The following is a 12450-nucleotide window of genomic DNA, read 5'->3' as shown; positions in this document are numbered from 1 at the left end:
GTCTAAAAGTTAGTGTCAGACCGTTCAGGAGAAATGTTAGGAAGCACCTCTACACACAAAAGGTGGGAGAGGTTTGGAACTCTCTCCCACAAATGGCAATGGATGCTGGATCAGTTATTAGTTTTAACTCTGAAATAGATAATTTTTTTGTTAAGTGTAAATATTAAGGAATATGAGCCAAAGGCAGGTATTTGGAGTTCGGCCACAGATCAGCCATGATTGCAGTGAATGGTGGAACAGTCTCAATGGCCTGACGGCCTACTCCTGTTCCTGTGTTCCGATGTCCACTTCAAATCACCTCATTGACTGTAGAGTGCGATGGATAACCAGATACCGCAGAAAAACAAGTTCCCTCTTCCTTCCGGGCTCCAAGGGTTTGTAACAGTACAAGGTCTTAGATTTAGACTTCTGTTTCATTGTCATATGTACTCAAGTATGAGCTACAAGAGTACAGTGCAAAGTGTGCAATGTCACTGCACCCAGCGCCATCTTAGGTACAAGATACCCAGGTACAAAACCTTAGTTACAGGAGTAGAGAAATAAATAAATAAGTTAAAAAGTTCAGCATTACAATCTGCTTAGTGTAAAAGTGGAAAAATAAAGAAATAAATTTAGAAAGTCTAACATTACAGTTCTTTCTTAAAGCATGGGCCTGCACATGCTCCAAACTGGGTTTTCCCCAGGTGGGCTCAAATCGCATTCCCAGAGGAAAAGGTTTCTCTCAATCATCTACAGACCTGAACGTTACTATGGTTACTGCTGGCTGTGCACAAGCTGTTATGAGGGTGTTGATGAACAGGAATATCAGGAAAAGGATCAGTGTTTTGCATGTCTGACACAGCACAACCATCAAATATGTTTTCACAGTAACCAATAGGAACTGATTTCTCTGACTGGCTGTAAGGGGCATTATCACCCGCCGGCTTTGAACACAGGTTCAGTCAGTGTAGCTCTTTACCCCTGTGCTTTCATTGACAACTTTTGAGCAAATAGCCAAGCAAGGGCTGAAATACGTGATCCCATCTGATCCATAGAGAAGCTCATACTCACTGATTCTGCACAAACAGTTGACATTGCATCTTGCTGTTAGATTTCTGTGAGCCATTGTAAGTGAAGGGCCTGTGGTGTATGGTATATTAATGCCCTCAAGTTTAATACTTTCACAGACAGCAATGAACAGTGTAGAGAAGCACAATAAAGAAACCCCACTGCAGATCATAAAAGGTGTGCTGTGCCTCAGGTACCAAGCTTGAGCCTTTTAATAATATAGCCCCTAAGGATAAAGCCAACGCAGGGAACAATGGTCACACCAGTGTCAAAGTTTGCACTTACTGAGATTCAATGAACTTGGGAATGAAGATAATAAAAATGTTGACGATAGCATTTTGTGCTGTATATGCCAAACTTACAAACAGGCACAACAGGAAGATCCTGACAGCAGATAAAAGCAAATTTGGGTTCAGATCCTGTCAGCAGCTTTGGAAATGTCTTTAATGTCCCTTCCAAAAGCTGTTGAGGAAGTGACAGTATTCTTTCAAGGTTCTTTGGTGTTGATTTCTCTTTCAACATCCCACCATCATTATTTGGATCACCCGAGCCCATTTTTGTTTCCTCCTTCTGTCGAGGTGATAGTTTTATGGAGAAAGTGAATGTTGGCACTACAACTAAGAGTGGGGCAATCGCACAAAGTGAAAAATCCATTCCATCAATTGCAAATAAAGCACGGTTCACTCTGGTCAATCTGAACTACGGTCCTGGAGTCCATGTAGAAACCAATCAATACTTCCCCTAGCAGATATCTTGCTGGGGAGCCCAATGTTCCCCTTACATACTTGTTGGCCAAGTATAAAGATGCGTTCTCTGCTTTCACATTATCATCCAGGTAAGTGGGCCCCAGGGTGTAAATGGGGGTTGAGCCCACATCTACGAGGAACTGAACACAGACAAAAAGGGCCACATGGTGGTGGTGGCTGTAAGAGTCCTTCCCAAAACATTGACTCTCCTGCTCCTCAGATGCTGCCCAACCTGCTGTGCTTTTCCAGTGCAACCCCTTTCAACTCTGATCTCCAGCATCTGCAGTCCTCACTTTCTCCAGAGATCTTAGTGACACAGGCCAGGGCCTGGGGCGCAGCTCTCGTTGCTGCCTCTGTACAGACGCCCCTATTGGAGACGGATGTGTTCAACTCCAGGGCCTGGTATGGTAGTGGGGGATGGGGGTGTAGGTGGGAGATGAAATGAGGCAGCCTGAAGACTACTCATGGCTAGCCAATGGGCCCTACTACCTTTGGTATATAGAGTAGCACATCACAAAGCACAAAACAGCATCAAAGACTGTCTTATTAGGAGAGTAAATGATAACTGGCAATTTGTTGTTCTTGCTTAAGATTTGTAGTGAACCTTGTTTACATTCCTATAAGAATGCCATGAATTTAAAGGAAATTTATTGCTCCCATAAACGTAATTCTGGTTACATTTTTCCACTTTTTGTACATTGAAGATTAGTAGGGCTTACTCGACCTGATGCTGTCACTTATAAAGCTAGTAAACTGATGTTATGCAGTGCAATGATGCCCTATGAAGGTAATGTATTATATCTAATGCTACGTAGTTCAGTTATTGGTTATACCTTTATCACTCAAACACCAACCTCTCCAATTATAAGGTCACAAATACAGGTCTCCCTGTACAGATATTATATAGTATTTGTCCTCGGCACCAGATTTGTCCTCGGCTGCTTTGGTAAGCGAGAAATGTGATTGCTTTGCCGCTTGCGAAGATCTTTGCATCCTCGCTCTCCACTGGAGTCGTACCTGAGGACTGGAGGGAGGCAAATGTAATTCCTCTCTTCAAGAAAGGCAATTACAGATCAGTCAGTCTCACGTCTGTCGTCTGCAAGGTGTTAGAAAGGATTCTGAGGGATAGGATTTATGACCATCTGGAAGAGCATGGCTTGATTAAATGCAGTCAGCACGGCTTTGTGAGGGGCAGGTCATGCCTCACTAATCTTATTGATTTCTTTGAGAATGTTACTAGACAAGTTGATGAGGGTCGAGTGGTGGATGTGGTGTATATGGACTTCAGCAAGGCATTTGATAAAGTTCCCTATGTCAGAAGGTCAGAAGGAATGGGATACAGGGAAATTTAGCTGTCTGGATACAGAATTGGCTGGTCGACAGAAGACAGCGAGTGGTAATGAAAGGAAAATATTCTGCCTGGAAGTCAGTGGTGATTGGTGTTCCACAGGGCTCTGTTCTTGGGCATCTACTCTTTGTAATTTTTATTAATGACTTGGATGAGGAGATTGAAGGATGGGTTAGCAAGTTTGCAGACGACACAAAGGTTGGAGGTGTCGTTGACAGTTCAGAGGACTGTTGTAGGCTGCAGCGTGACATTGACAGGATGCAGAGATGGGCTGAGATGTGGCAGATGGAGTTCAACCTGGATAAATGCAAAGTGATGCATTTTGGAAGGTTGAACTTGAAAGTTGAGTACAGGATTAAAGACAGGATTCTTGGCAATGTGGAGGAACAGTGGGATCTTGGTGTGCAGGTACATAGATCCCTTAAAATTTCCACCCAAGTGGACAGGGTTGTTAAGAAAGCATATGGTGTTTTGGCTTTCATTAACAGGGGGATTGAGTTTAAGAGCAGTGAGATCTTGTTGCAGCTCTATAAAACTTTGGTTAGACTGCACTTGGAATACTGCGTCCAGTTCTGGTCGCCCTATTCTAGGAAAGATGTAGATGCTTTGGAGAGGGTTCAGAAGAGATTTACCAGAATGCTGCCTGGGATGGAGGGCTTATCATACGAAGAAAGGTTGACTGAGCTCGGACATTTTTCATTGGAAAAAAGAAGGAAGAGAGGGGACCTAATTGAGGTGTACAAGATAATGAGAGGCATAGATAGAGTTGATAGCCAGAGACTTTTTCCCAGGGCAGAAATTGTTAACACGAGGGGTCACAGTTTTAAGCTGTTTGGCGGAATGTATAGAGGGGATGTCAGAGGCGGGTTCTTTACGCAGATAGTTATGAGAGCATGGAATGCGTTGCTAGCAGCAGTTGTGGAAGCGAGAGCATGGGGGATATTTAAGAGACTACTGGACATGCATATGGTCACAGAAATTTGAGGATTCATACATTAGGTTTACCTTACATGAGGATCAATGGTCAGCACAACATTATGGGCTGAAGGGCCTGTTCTGTGCTGTACTGTTCCGTGTTCTATGTTCTATGTTCTATTTCAGTGAGACAGATGGAGTGCTGCACTGACACAGGTACTGTGTTTTAGGTGAGACAGTAAATTGAGAACACATCCATTTTCCCATGTAGACATGCAAAATTGGAAGGCAAGATTGCTGGCTGTGCTGACCAATAAAAGGTGTGGTACAGACTCCACAGCCCAACTTGCTCATCAGAGAGAGACAACTTGTGGTGGTTTCGCCTGGGGGTAACCGCACCTGAGATGGGGGAAGATGAGAAGGAGGGACTTTTCTGGCAGCCTCAGCAGTGCAGAAATTAAACCCATGCTGTTACCATCACTCTACACCACAAAGCTAGCCAACTGGGCTAACCAATTCCCTCACCCAACACCTCTAAAGACACAGATAGTGTGATTTATTATTTAATTATTGATGCAGGGGTGAGCATAATAGGTGGCAATCACACACCACCATCCACCACTGGACAAACCCAAACTATCATGTGCCAATCAGTTCATTAAGACTCATAGATTTCTTTATTGTCAGCCCTGACACTGGCCTTCCCAAGTCGCCCAAAGCTGCTACTGAGTCAGAGGACATCCATCCAATCTGGGAGGCAGGTCACCCTGGTTTCCTGGTCAGAAAGCTGTCCTTCTTTCAGAGAGCTGGGGAGTTGAGGCCCTTAAGGAGCCATTGGCTGACACTGAATTGGCAGCAGGTTGAGAACGTTTCCCCGAGGTTAGTTAGTAACATGGTGTGAAGGGATTGGGTAATTCGCCAGGGCCAAGCATTATTCCCCCTTGTTGTCACCTTCCTCCCACCATTGGGGGGAACACAATTCTCCCGGTTTATTGCTGTTGTTGGAACTTGCAATGTTCAAACTGACAGCTATATATTCTGCTACTTTACAACAGTGGCTAAACCACATTGGTCTGATATAGGGAATTGCACTCACATTGGAAATGATCGCCTCTTGGCATTGTTGTGCTATCAATCCAGAAACTCTCTGGAGACCTGAGTTCAAATCATACAAAGGCAAATAGTGGCTTTTGAATTTAATAAAAACCTGGAATTAGGAAGCTAATGATGGCAATGGAACTGTTGTCAATTGTCCAGTTTGGCAGTGATAGAGTCAGATAGCATGGAAACAGGCCCTTCAGTCCAACTCTTCCATGCCTACCAGTCTGATATAGTTCCATTTGCCAGCATTTGGCCCTTATCCCATAAAACCTTTTCTATTCATATACCCATCTAGATGTTGTAATTGTACCAGCCTCCACCACTTCCTCTGGCAGCTCATTCCATACATGCACCACCATGTACGTGAAAACATTGCCCCTCAGGTTCCTTTTAAATCTTTTCACTCTCACCTCAAACCTATGCCCTTTAGTTTTGGACTCCCCTACCCTGAGAAAAAGACCTTGGCAATTTACCCTATCCATGCCCCTCATGATTTTATTACCCTCTATAAGGTCATCCCTCAGCATCCGATGCTCCAGGTAAAACATCCCTAGCTTATTCAGCCTTTCCCTATAAGTCAAACCCTCCAACCCTGACAACATCCTTGTAAATCTTTTCTGAACCCTTGCAAGTTTCACAAAATCCTTCCTATAGAAGGACTACAAGAATTGTATGCGGTATCCCAGAAGTGGCCTCACCAATGCTCTGTACATGACGTCCCAATTTCTATACTCAGTGTTCTGACCAACGAAGGTAAGCGTGCCAAATGCCTTCTTTACCACCCTGTCCATCACAACTTGCATTCCCTGACCCATGAAGAGAACCTGCTCAAAGTGTGCCCCAACTACTACCAGTGGTTTTGCCTTGCGGTTTGTAGTCCACCTACCTCATGCCTAGCACCCCATCCCATTGCATCCTCTGCTTCCACTCTCAGCCATTTTCTCCATGACTCCCTTCCCATCCTTGTACCTTGTGCCTGATCCAAACCAGTGTAGCCCCCTCCATTGGCCTATCCTTTCAACCTCTGTCACATTGCCCAATGTCTGGAAAACTCTTGGTTTCTAGGCTGGTAGAGGCCAGAGAGAGAAGGAGACTGACCAATCCTTTTCTCACCCCTCACTTTCTGCATTTATTTCTATAGCTAAGACCAAGGATAATAAATAGGCTTCAGATTGATATATTTAGTTGTCAAATGGAAAGCAAACATTGAGATTAGATTTTAAGGCCATACAACATCTAAATAATTGATTGCTCCCTTAGCTTCTAGCATCAGTTGGTTTTCCATTGCCCACTTCATCAGACTAATCAAATCTTCGACTGGCTGCCAACCCATCATCTCATTGGCTGGCAGAAAGCTGTCTGTGGTCACAGTCCGCTGCTATAAGTAGGAGTTGTTGCTGGTAATTGCCAGGCTGTGGGTACAACATTTGCAGGCAGTTAAAATGTTGTTAACTGTGACAGTGACATTCGGCAGAAGTTGTTGTTCCATTCTTCCACCGTGTCCAGCAACCCATGCCCAGCAGCCCATGTACATCAGCCCATGTCCAGCAGCCTGTGTCCAGCAGCCTGTTGCAAGTGTGTGGGATAAATTAGACACAGCCTCAAGTCACAGACACCTCGCTCCTACTGTAATGAAGGCAGACTGGGCTGTGCACTTGGCCTCCATTCTGAGCTCTCACTCATATGAACACTCCTGTGAGATCCAACTTGGGGCATGAGTTGTTGCATTATCACGCGGGGCTGCATTTAAACTCTGTGTCATGTAGTGGGAATGACACCCCATTACTCAAGGCTTTTTCTGGAACAAAGAATCCTTACGGTGTGGAAGCAGGTCCATTGGCCCATTAACTCCACACCGCCCCCTCAAGAGCATCCCACCCAGACCCAGCCGTGTTCCTGTAACCCTGCATTTCCCCTGGCTAACCTCTTACATCACTGGGGTATATGGGCAATTTCCCATGACCAGTCTACCTAACTTGCACATCTTTGGACTGTGGGAGGAAAACCAGAGCACCCTGAGAAAACACATGCAGACAGGGGGAGAGCGTGCAAACTCCACAGTCGCCCGAGGGTGGGACTGAACTTGGGTCCTTGATGCTGTGAGGTAGCAGTGCTAACCACTGAGCCACTGTACCAGATGTGAAGGTGTTGGCACTGTTACAATAGGTGAAGTTTTGTTAAGGGCCAGAATGATGTAACGCATTAATGTATTCACCACACTCTAAACCTTACTTGTTATTTGTGTAGAATTGCCAAGACAAAATGATCCCCCCAAGCCATCACCATTCTATCTCAGAAATCTATTGCTGTCCTTTCCCTGTTGCTGACTCACTATCCTGGCGTTCATCTCCAACCTGTGGCTGTGTGTGCGCTAAATGGACAGTCGTGGTTCAGAAGGCAGCTCACCACGGCTTTCTCCAGGGCAACTAGGGATGGATAATAAATGCTGGCTCAATGTCCACATCCCGTGAATAAATAAAAAGAAAATGCCCAGCCTTCCTCTCCTGCAATCTGACTATGTTGGACTTAGATTTATGAAGTCTGTGTATCTTTTTTTATAAACGTGCAACTGCTCAGCAACCATTTACCGCAGTTTAAAACAAATCGACTGCCAAAAGACTTTCCACAGGTATCGCAACACATTGTATTTCTGGAAGAACACTTTGCCGGTAAATGTGTACATTAAAAACTATTCTCTCTGAGTATGTGTACAGCTCCCACCACAGCTTGTGATCAGATAATGGCACAACTGGGCCAGTCATTTAAAAACCCAAGCTTGGATTTTTCCTGTGGCCTTCAGCCCTTCGATTACTTTACAGATATTGGATATATGCCTCTGAATCATAGAATCCCTATGGTGCAGAAGCAGGCCATTCAGCTCAATAGGTCCACACTGACCCTCTGAAGATCATCACCAACCTACTCTATTCCTGTAACCCTGCATTTTCCACGACTAATCCACCTAGCCTGCACATCCCTGGGGACTATGGACAATTTAGCATGGTCAACCTTCACAGCTTGGACTGTGGGAGGAAATTGGAGCAACTGGAGGAAACCCGCACAGACAGGGAGAGAATGTGCAAATTCCATCCAGACAGTCGCCCAAGGGCGGAAGTGAACCCAGATCCCTGATGCACTATGGCAGCAGTACAAACCACTGAGCTACTGTGCTGCTTCCTGAAATGCTGCCTTCAAGCCAGGAATTCAAATCGAATTTTGCTTGAAGCCAACGAACACCTTCTAACGAAGGCTGGTACACCAGGCTCATTAAGCTACATGGGGCATATTCTCCTTCTCTTTATCTCTCACCATTAGTTCCCTCCTTCTGCTCTCTTTATGTGGTTTGGTCAGAAATGTCAACATACTTAACTTTACACAGACATTACAGCTCAAACCGGCCACTTGATTTGACTGGTCCATGTTTATGCTCCTTGCAAGCCACCTCTCAATCTACTTCATCTCACCTTATCAGCACATCTTTCATATACTTATCAAAGCTTTCCCTTAAATGCTATGCTATTTACCTCAGCTGTTTCATGAAGCAGTCAGTTCTTCCTGCGGTCTCGGGCAAATGAAATTTCTTCTGAAAATTTCCCATTGGGTTTGGATTAACTTAACTGGTAGATGTGCTGCTCATGAAACGGGAAAGAGAATTAATGCCCACTCTCACATTATATTGTCAAGAAATGAAAACCCTGATGGCAGACAAGGATTTTAAAAGACTAGACTAACGAGGAGTTGATTGCTTTCTTTTCTGTTTCCCACACTCAATTAGGACTGTAGGTAGAGACCATTCAGCCCAACATACTGGTTCTGTATTGGAATGACACCAAACAAACTGATTAGGTGCCAAGCCTGAAGACAATATTTAACTTGCTTTTTCTAAATCTACAGATGGGGAACATGTTTGTACAAAGGAACTAGCCACGCAGAGTCATTTATATTTGACAATTCAGTTTCTTCCTCATCATGTCCCTTTCCTGAAGCATGAATTGATCAATAGCTGTGCTTTGTCTTCTTGCTTCAGCATCTGTCACTAAACACATGTCTTATGCATTTTCTGCTGTTTGGCATTAGAATTCTGGCTGGGTTGTTAATAAGAATATTGAACAAACCCTCACTGCAAAGTGCCTGAGACACTGTGGCTCCCATGGATCAATGCTTGGACCTTATAGTATTGTGTTCTATTGACAATGGAACATCCCTCAATCATGTTTCTATTATTTTGATGTACTGTAAGTGGAAGAAAAAATGTTATTCGTTCAGGCATCCAGGAAAGATTTTGTTTTGAGCTGCAAAGATATGCAGTTTGATGGTTCATTAGGTCTGAATGAAAATATGTCTATCGACATGTACGTACAGACACACACACAACTCAGAGACATAGACACGCACACACATTGAGGCACACACACATGTACACAGACACACACAAGTACACGTAGTCACACAGACACGCACACATGCATACACACACACAGAGTTGTTATCTCCACATAATTCATATCCCACTCTAATATAAACACACAGAAAGTTCTGACAAAGGGTCACTGGACTTAAAATGTTAACTCTGTTTTCTCTCTACAAATGCTGACAGAATTACTGAGTTTTTCCAGCACACTCTGTTTTTATTTTGGCTCCTACTCTAATCTATTCACTTCAACTAATCCCATATCCCTCAATCCCTGTCTCACTCCTCTGGTTTTCTAGTTTCCCCTGAAACACACTGATGCTGTGTGGAAGTGATTTCCTTATTATCACCACTTCCGCACATAATTCCACCTGACATTTCACTGTCGTACTGAGGGTGGGTGACATGCTGTCTTGGGTTTACTGCATTGATGAATATGCTGTTGATTTGTCTGCGCTGGTGGATATTCGAAACTCGAAGGTGCTGCTTGAAGAAAAGCCTGATGTATTGGATGGTGCATATAGACCTTCCTCACCAAAAGATCCAAACATCCGTGGCTCAGTCACAGAAGACAGAGACTAGTGGTGGAAGGGTGTTTGTCTGACTGGAGATCCATGACCAGTGATGTTCTGCACAGATCAACACTGGGACCCCTTCTTTATAATGTATATAAATGAGTTGGAGGAGAGTATAGATGGCCTGATAAGTAAGTTTGTGGGCCACAGAAACATAAGGGGAGCTTGCGGATAATGAGTAGGGTTGCCGGAGCATACAACAAGATATGGATAGGTTGGAGACTAGAGCAGAGAAATGGCAGATAGAATTTAGTCTGGAGAAATGCAAGGTGCTGCATTTTGGGAAAGGGAATGCAGGAGGGAAGTATACAGTAAATGGCAGAATCTTAATAGCATCAACATTCAGTGGGCGGCACGGTGGCACAGTGGTTAGCACTGTTGTCTCACAGCGCCAGAGACCCAGGTTCAATTCCCGCCTCAGGCGACTTACTGTGTTGAGTTTGCACATTCTCCCCGTGTCTGCGTGGGTTTCCTCCAGGTGCTCCGGTTTCCTCCCACAGTCCAAAAATGTGCAGGTTAGGGGAATTGCCTGTAGTGTTAGGTGAAGGGGTAAATGTAGGGGAATGGGTCTGGGTGGGTTGCACTTCGGCGGGTCGGTGTGGACTTGTTGGGCCAAAGGGCCTGTTTCCACACTGTAAGTAATCTAATCAATGTTAGTTGGATCTAGCCGTATAGGTCAATCACCTGTTAGAACGTAGAGGTCTGCCTGCGGCACAAATGGTCAAGAAGGCATATGGCATGCCGCCTTCATCAGTCAGGGCAGAGAGTAAAAACAATTGGCAAGTCATGTAGCAGCTGTATAGAACTTTGGTTTGGCCACATTTGGAATGTTGATTTGATTTTGATTTGTTGTAGTCATGTGTACCTAAGTACAGTGAAAAGCTTTGTTTTGTGAGCAGTACAGGCAGATCATAGCCAGCAAGGACATACCATCCGGTGCTTAAACAGTGTGAGGCATACAGGTCAACATTAACAAGATCAACATTATTTGATGTTAGAGAGTGCATTCATCAGTCTAATAATGGCTGGGAAGAAGCTATTCTTGAACCTGTTGGTGCGTGTGTTTAAGCTTCTGTATCTCCTGCCTGACAAGAAGAGCTTGTATGAGATCATTACCCGGGTGGGAGGGGTCTTTAATGATGTTGGCAGCCTTTCGGTGGCAACGGGAATTATAAATGGAGTCCATGGATGGGAGGTTAGCTTCCATCATGGTCTGAGCTGTGCACACCACCTTCTGTAGTTTTTACAGTCCTGGGCAGAGCAGTTGCTGTACCAGGCCGTTGTACACCTGGATAGTGTGCTCTCAATGGTGCATCTGTAAAGGCTGATGAGGATCCTTATGGACATGCCGAATTTCCTAAGCTGCTTGAGGAAAAAGAGGAGCTGTTGTGCCTTTTTGACTATTGCATCAACATGGGAAGTCCAGGATGAGTTGCTGGTTACTGTCACTCCTAGGAATTTGATGCTCTCCTCCCTCTCCACCTCTGCTCTGTTGATGTAGATGGGTTTGTGTTCTCCTCCTTTCTTTCTGAAGTCGATATCAGTTCTTTTGTTTTTCCAACATTGAGGGAAATGTTGTTATTGTTGCAACATGTCACCAAACCCTCTGATTCTTCACTGTATTCTGACTCATCGTTGTTTGATATCCATCCTCACCAGTGGTGTTGTCAGCAAACTTGTAGATGGCGTTTGTTCAGGTTTTGGCGACATGGGTGTACAGGGAATATAGCAGGGGGCTGAGAACACATCCTTTGGGGGCTCCAGTGTCGAGGGTAATTGTGGAGGAGGTGCAGTTACTTATCTTCACTGATTGCAGTCAGTGCTAAGGATCCAGTTGCAGAGGACAGAGCCGAGTATGTGGAGGCTTTGAGGAGGGTACAGAAATGGTTTACCAGGTTATTGCCTGATTTAGAGGGTATTAGCTGTGAGGAGACATTGGACAAACTTTGTTTGTTTTCACTTGATCATCAAAGGATGAGAGACAACCTATTAGTAGTTTACAAAATTATGAGAGGCATGGATAGTAGAGGTAGAAATGTCAATTACAAGAGGGATGTGGGCCTCAGGTACAAGGGAGTAGGTTTAAATGAGATGCGAGAGGCAGGTGTTTTTACACAGAGGATGGTAAGTGCCTGGAATGAGCTGTTAGAGGAGTTGGTGGATGCAGATATAATAGTAACGTTTAAGAGGCTTCTTGACAGATGTCTGAATAGGTAGGGTTTAGAGGAATACAGATTTTTTTTTTAGATTAGACTTACAGTGTGGAAACAGGCCCTTCGGCCCAACAAGTCCACACCGACCCGCCGA

General features: G+C 44.5%; 1 pseudogene; it reads right to left on the bottom strand.

The window, feature by feature from the left end:
* Positions 1-1328: 1328 nt before the first annotated feature.
* On the bottom strand, positions 1329-6823 carry LOC132827443 (solute carrier organic anion transporter family member 5A1-like; annotated as a pseudogene).
* Positions 6824-12450: the final 5627 nt, after the last annotated feature.

Source organism: Hemiscyllium ocellatum, chromosome 24 (genome assembly GCF_020745735.1).
Source record: "Hemiscyllium ocellatum isolate sHemOce1 chromosome 24, sHemOce1.pat.X.cur, whole genome shotgun sequence".
Taxonomy (NCBI): Eukaryota; Metazoa; Chordata; class Chondrichthyes; order Orectolobiformes; family Hemiscylliidae; genus Hemiscyllium; species Hemiscyllium ocellatum.
The sequence above is the reverse complement of the archived record's forward strand: the minus strand, read 5'-3'. Positions and strand labels throughout refer to the sequence as shown.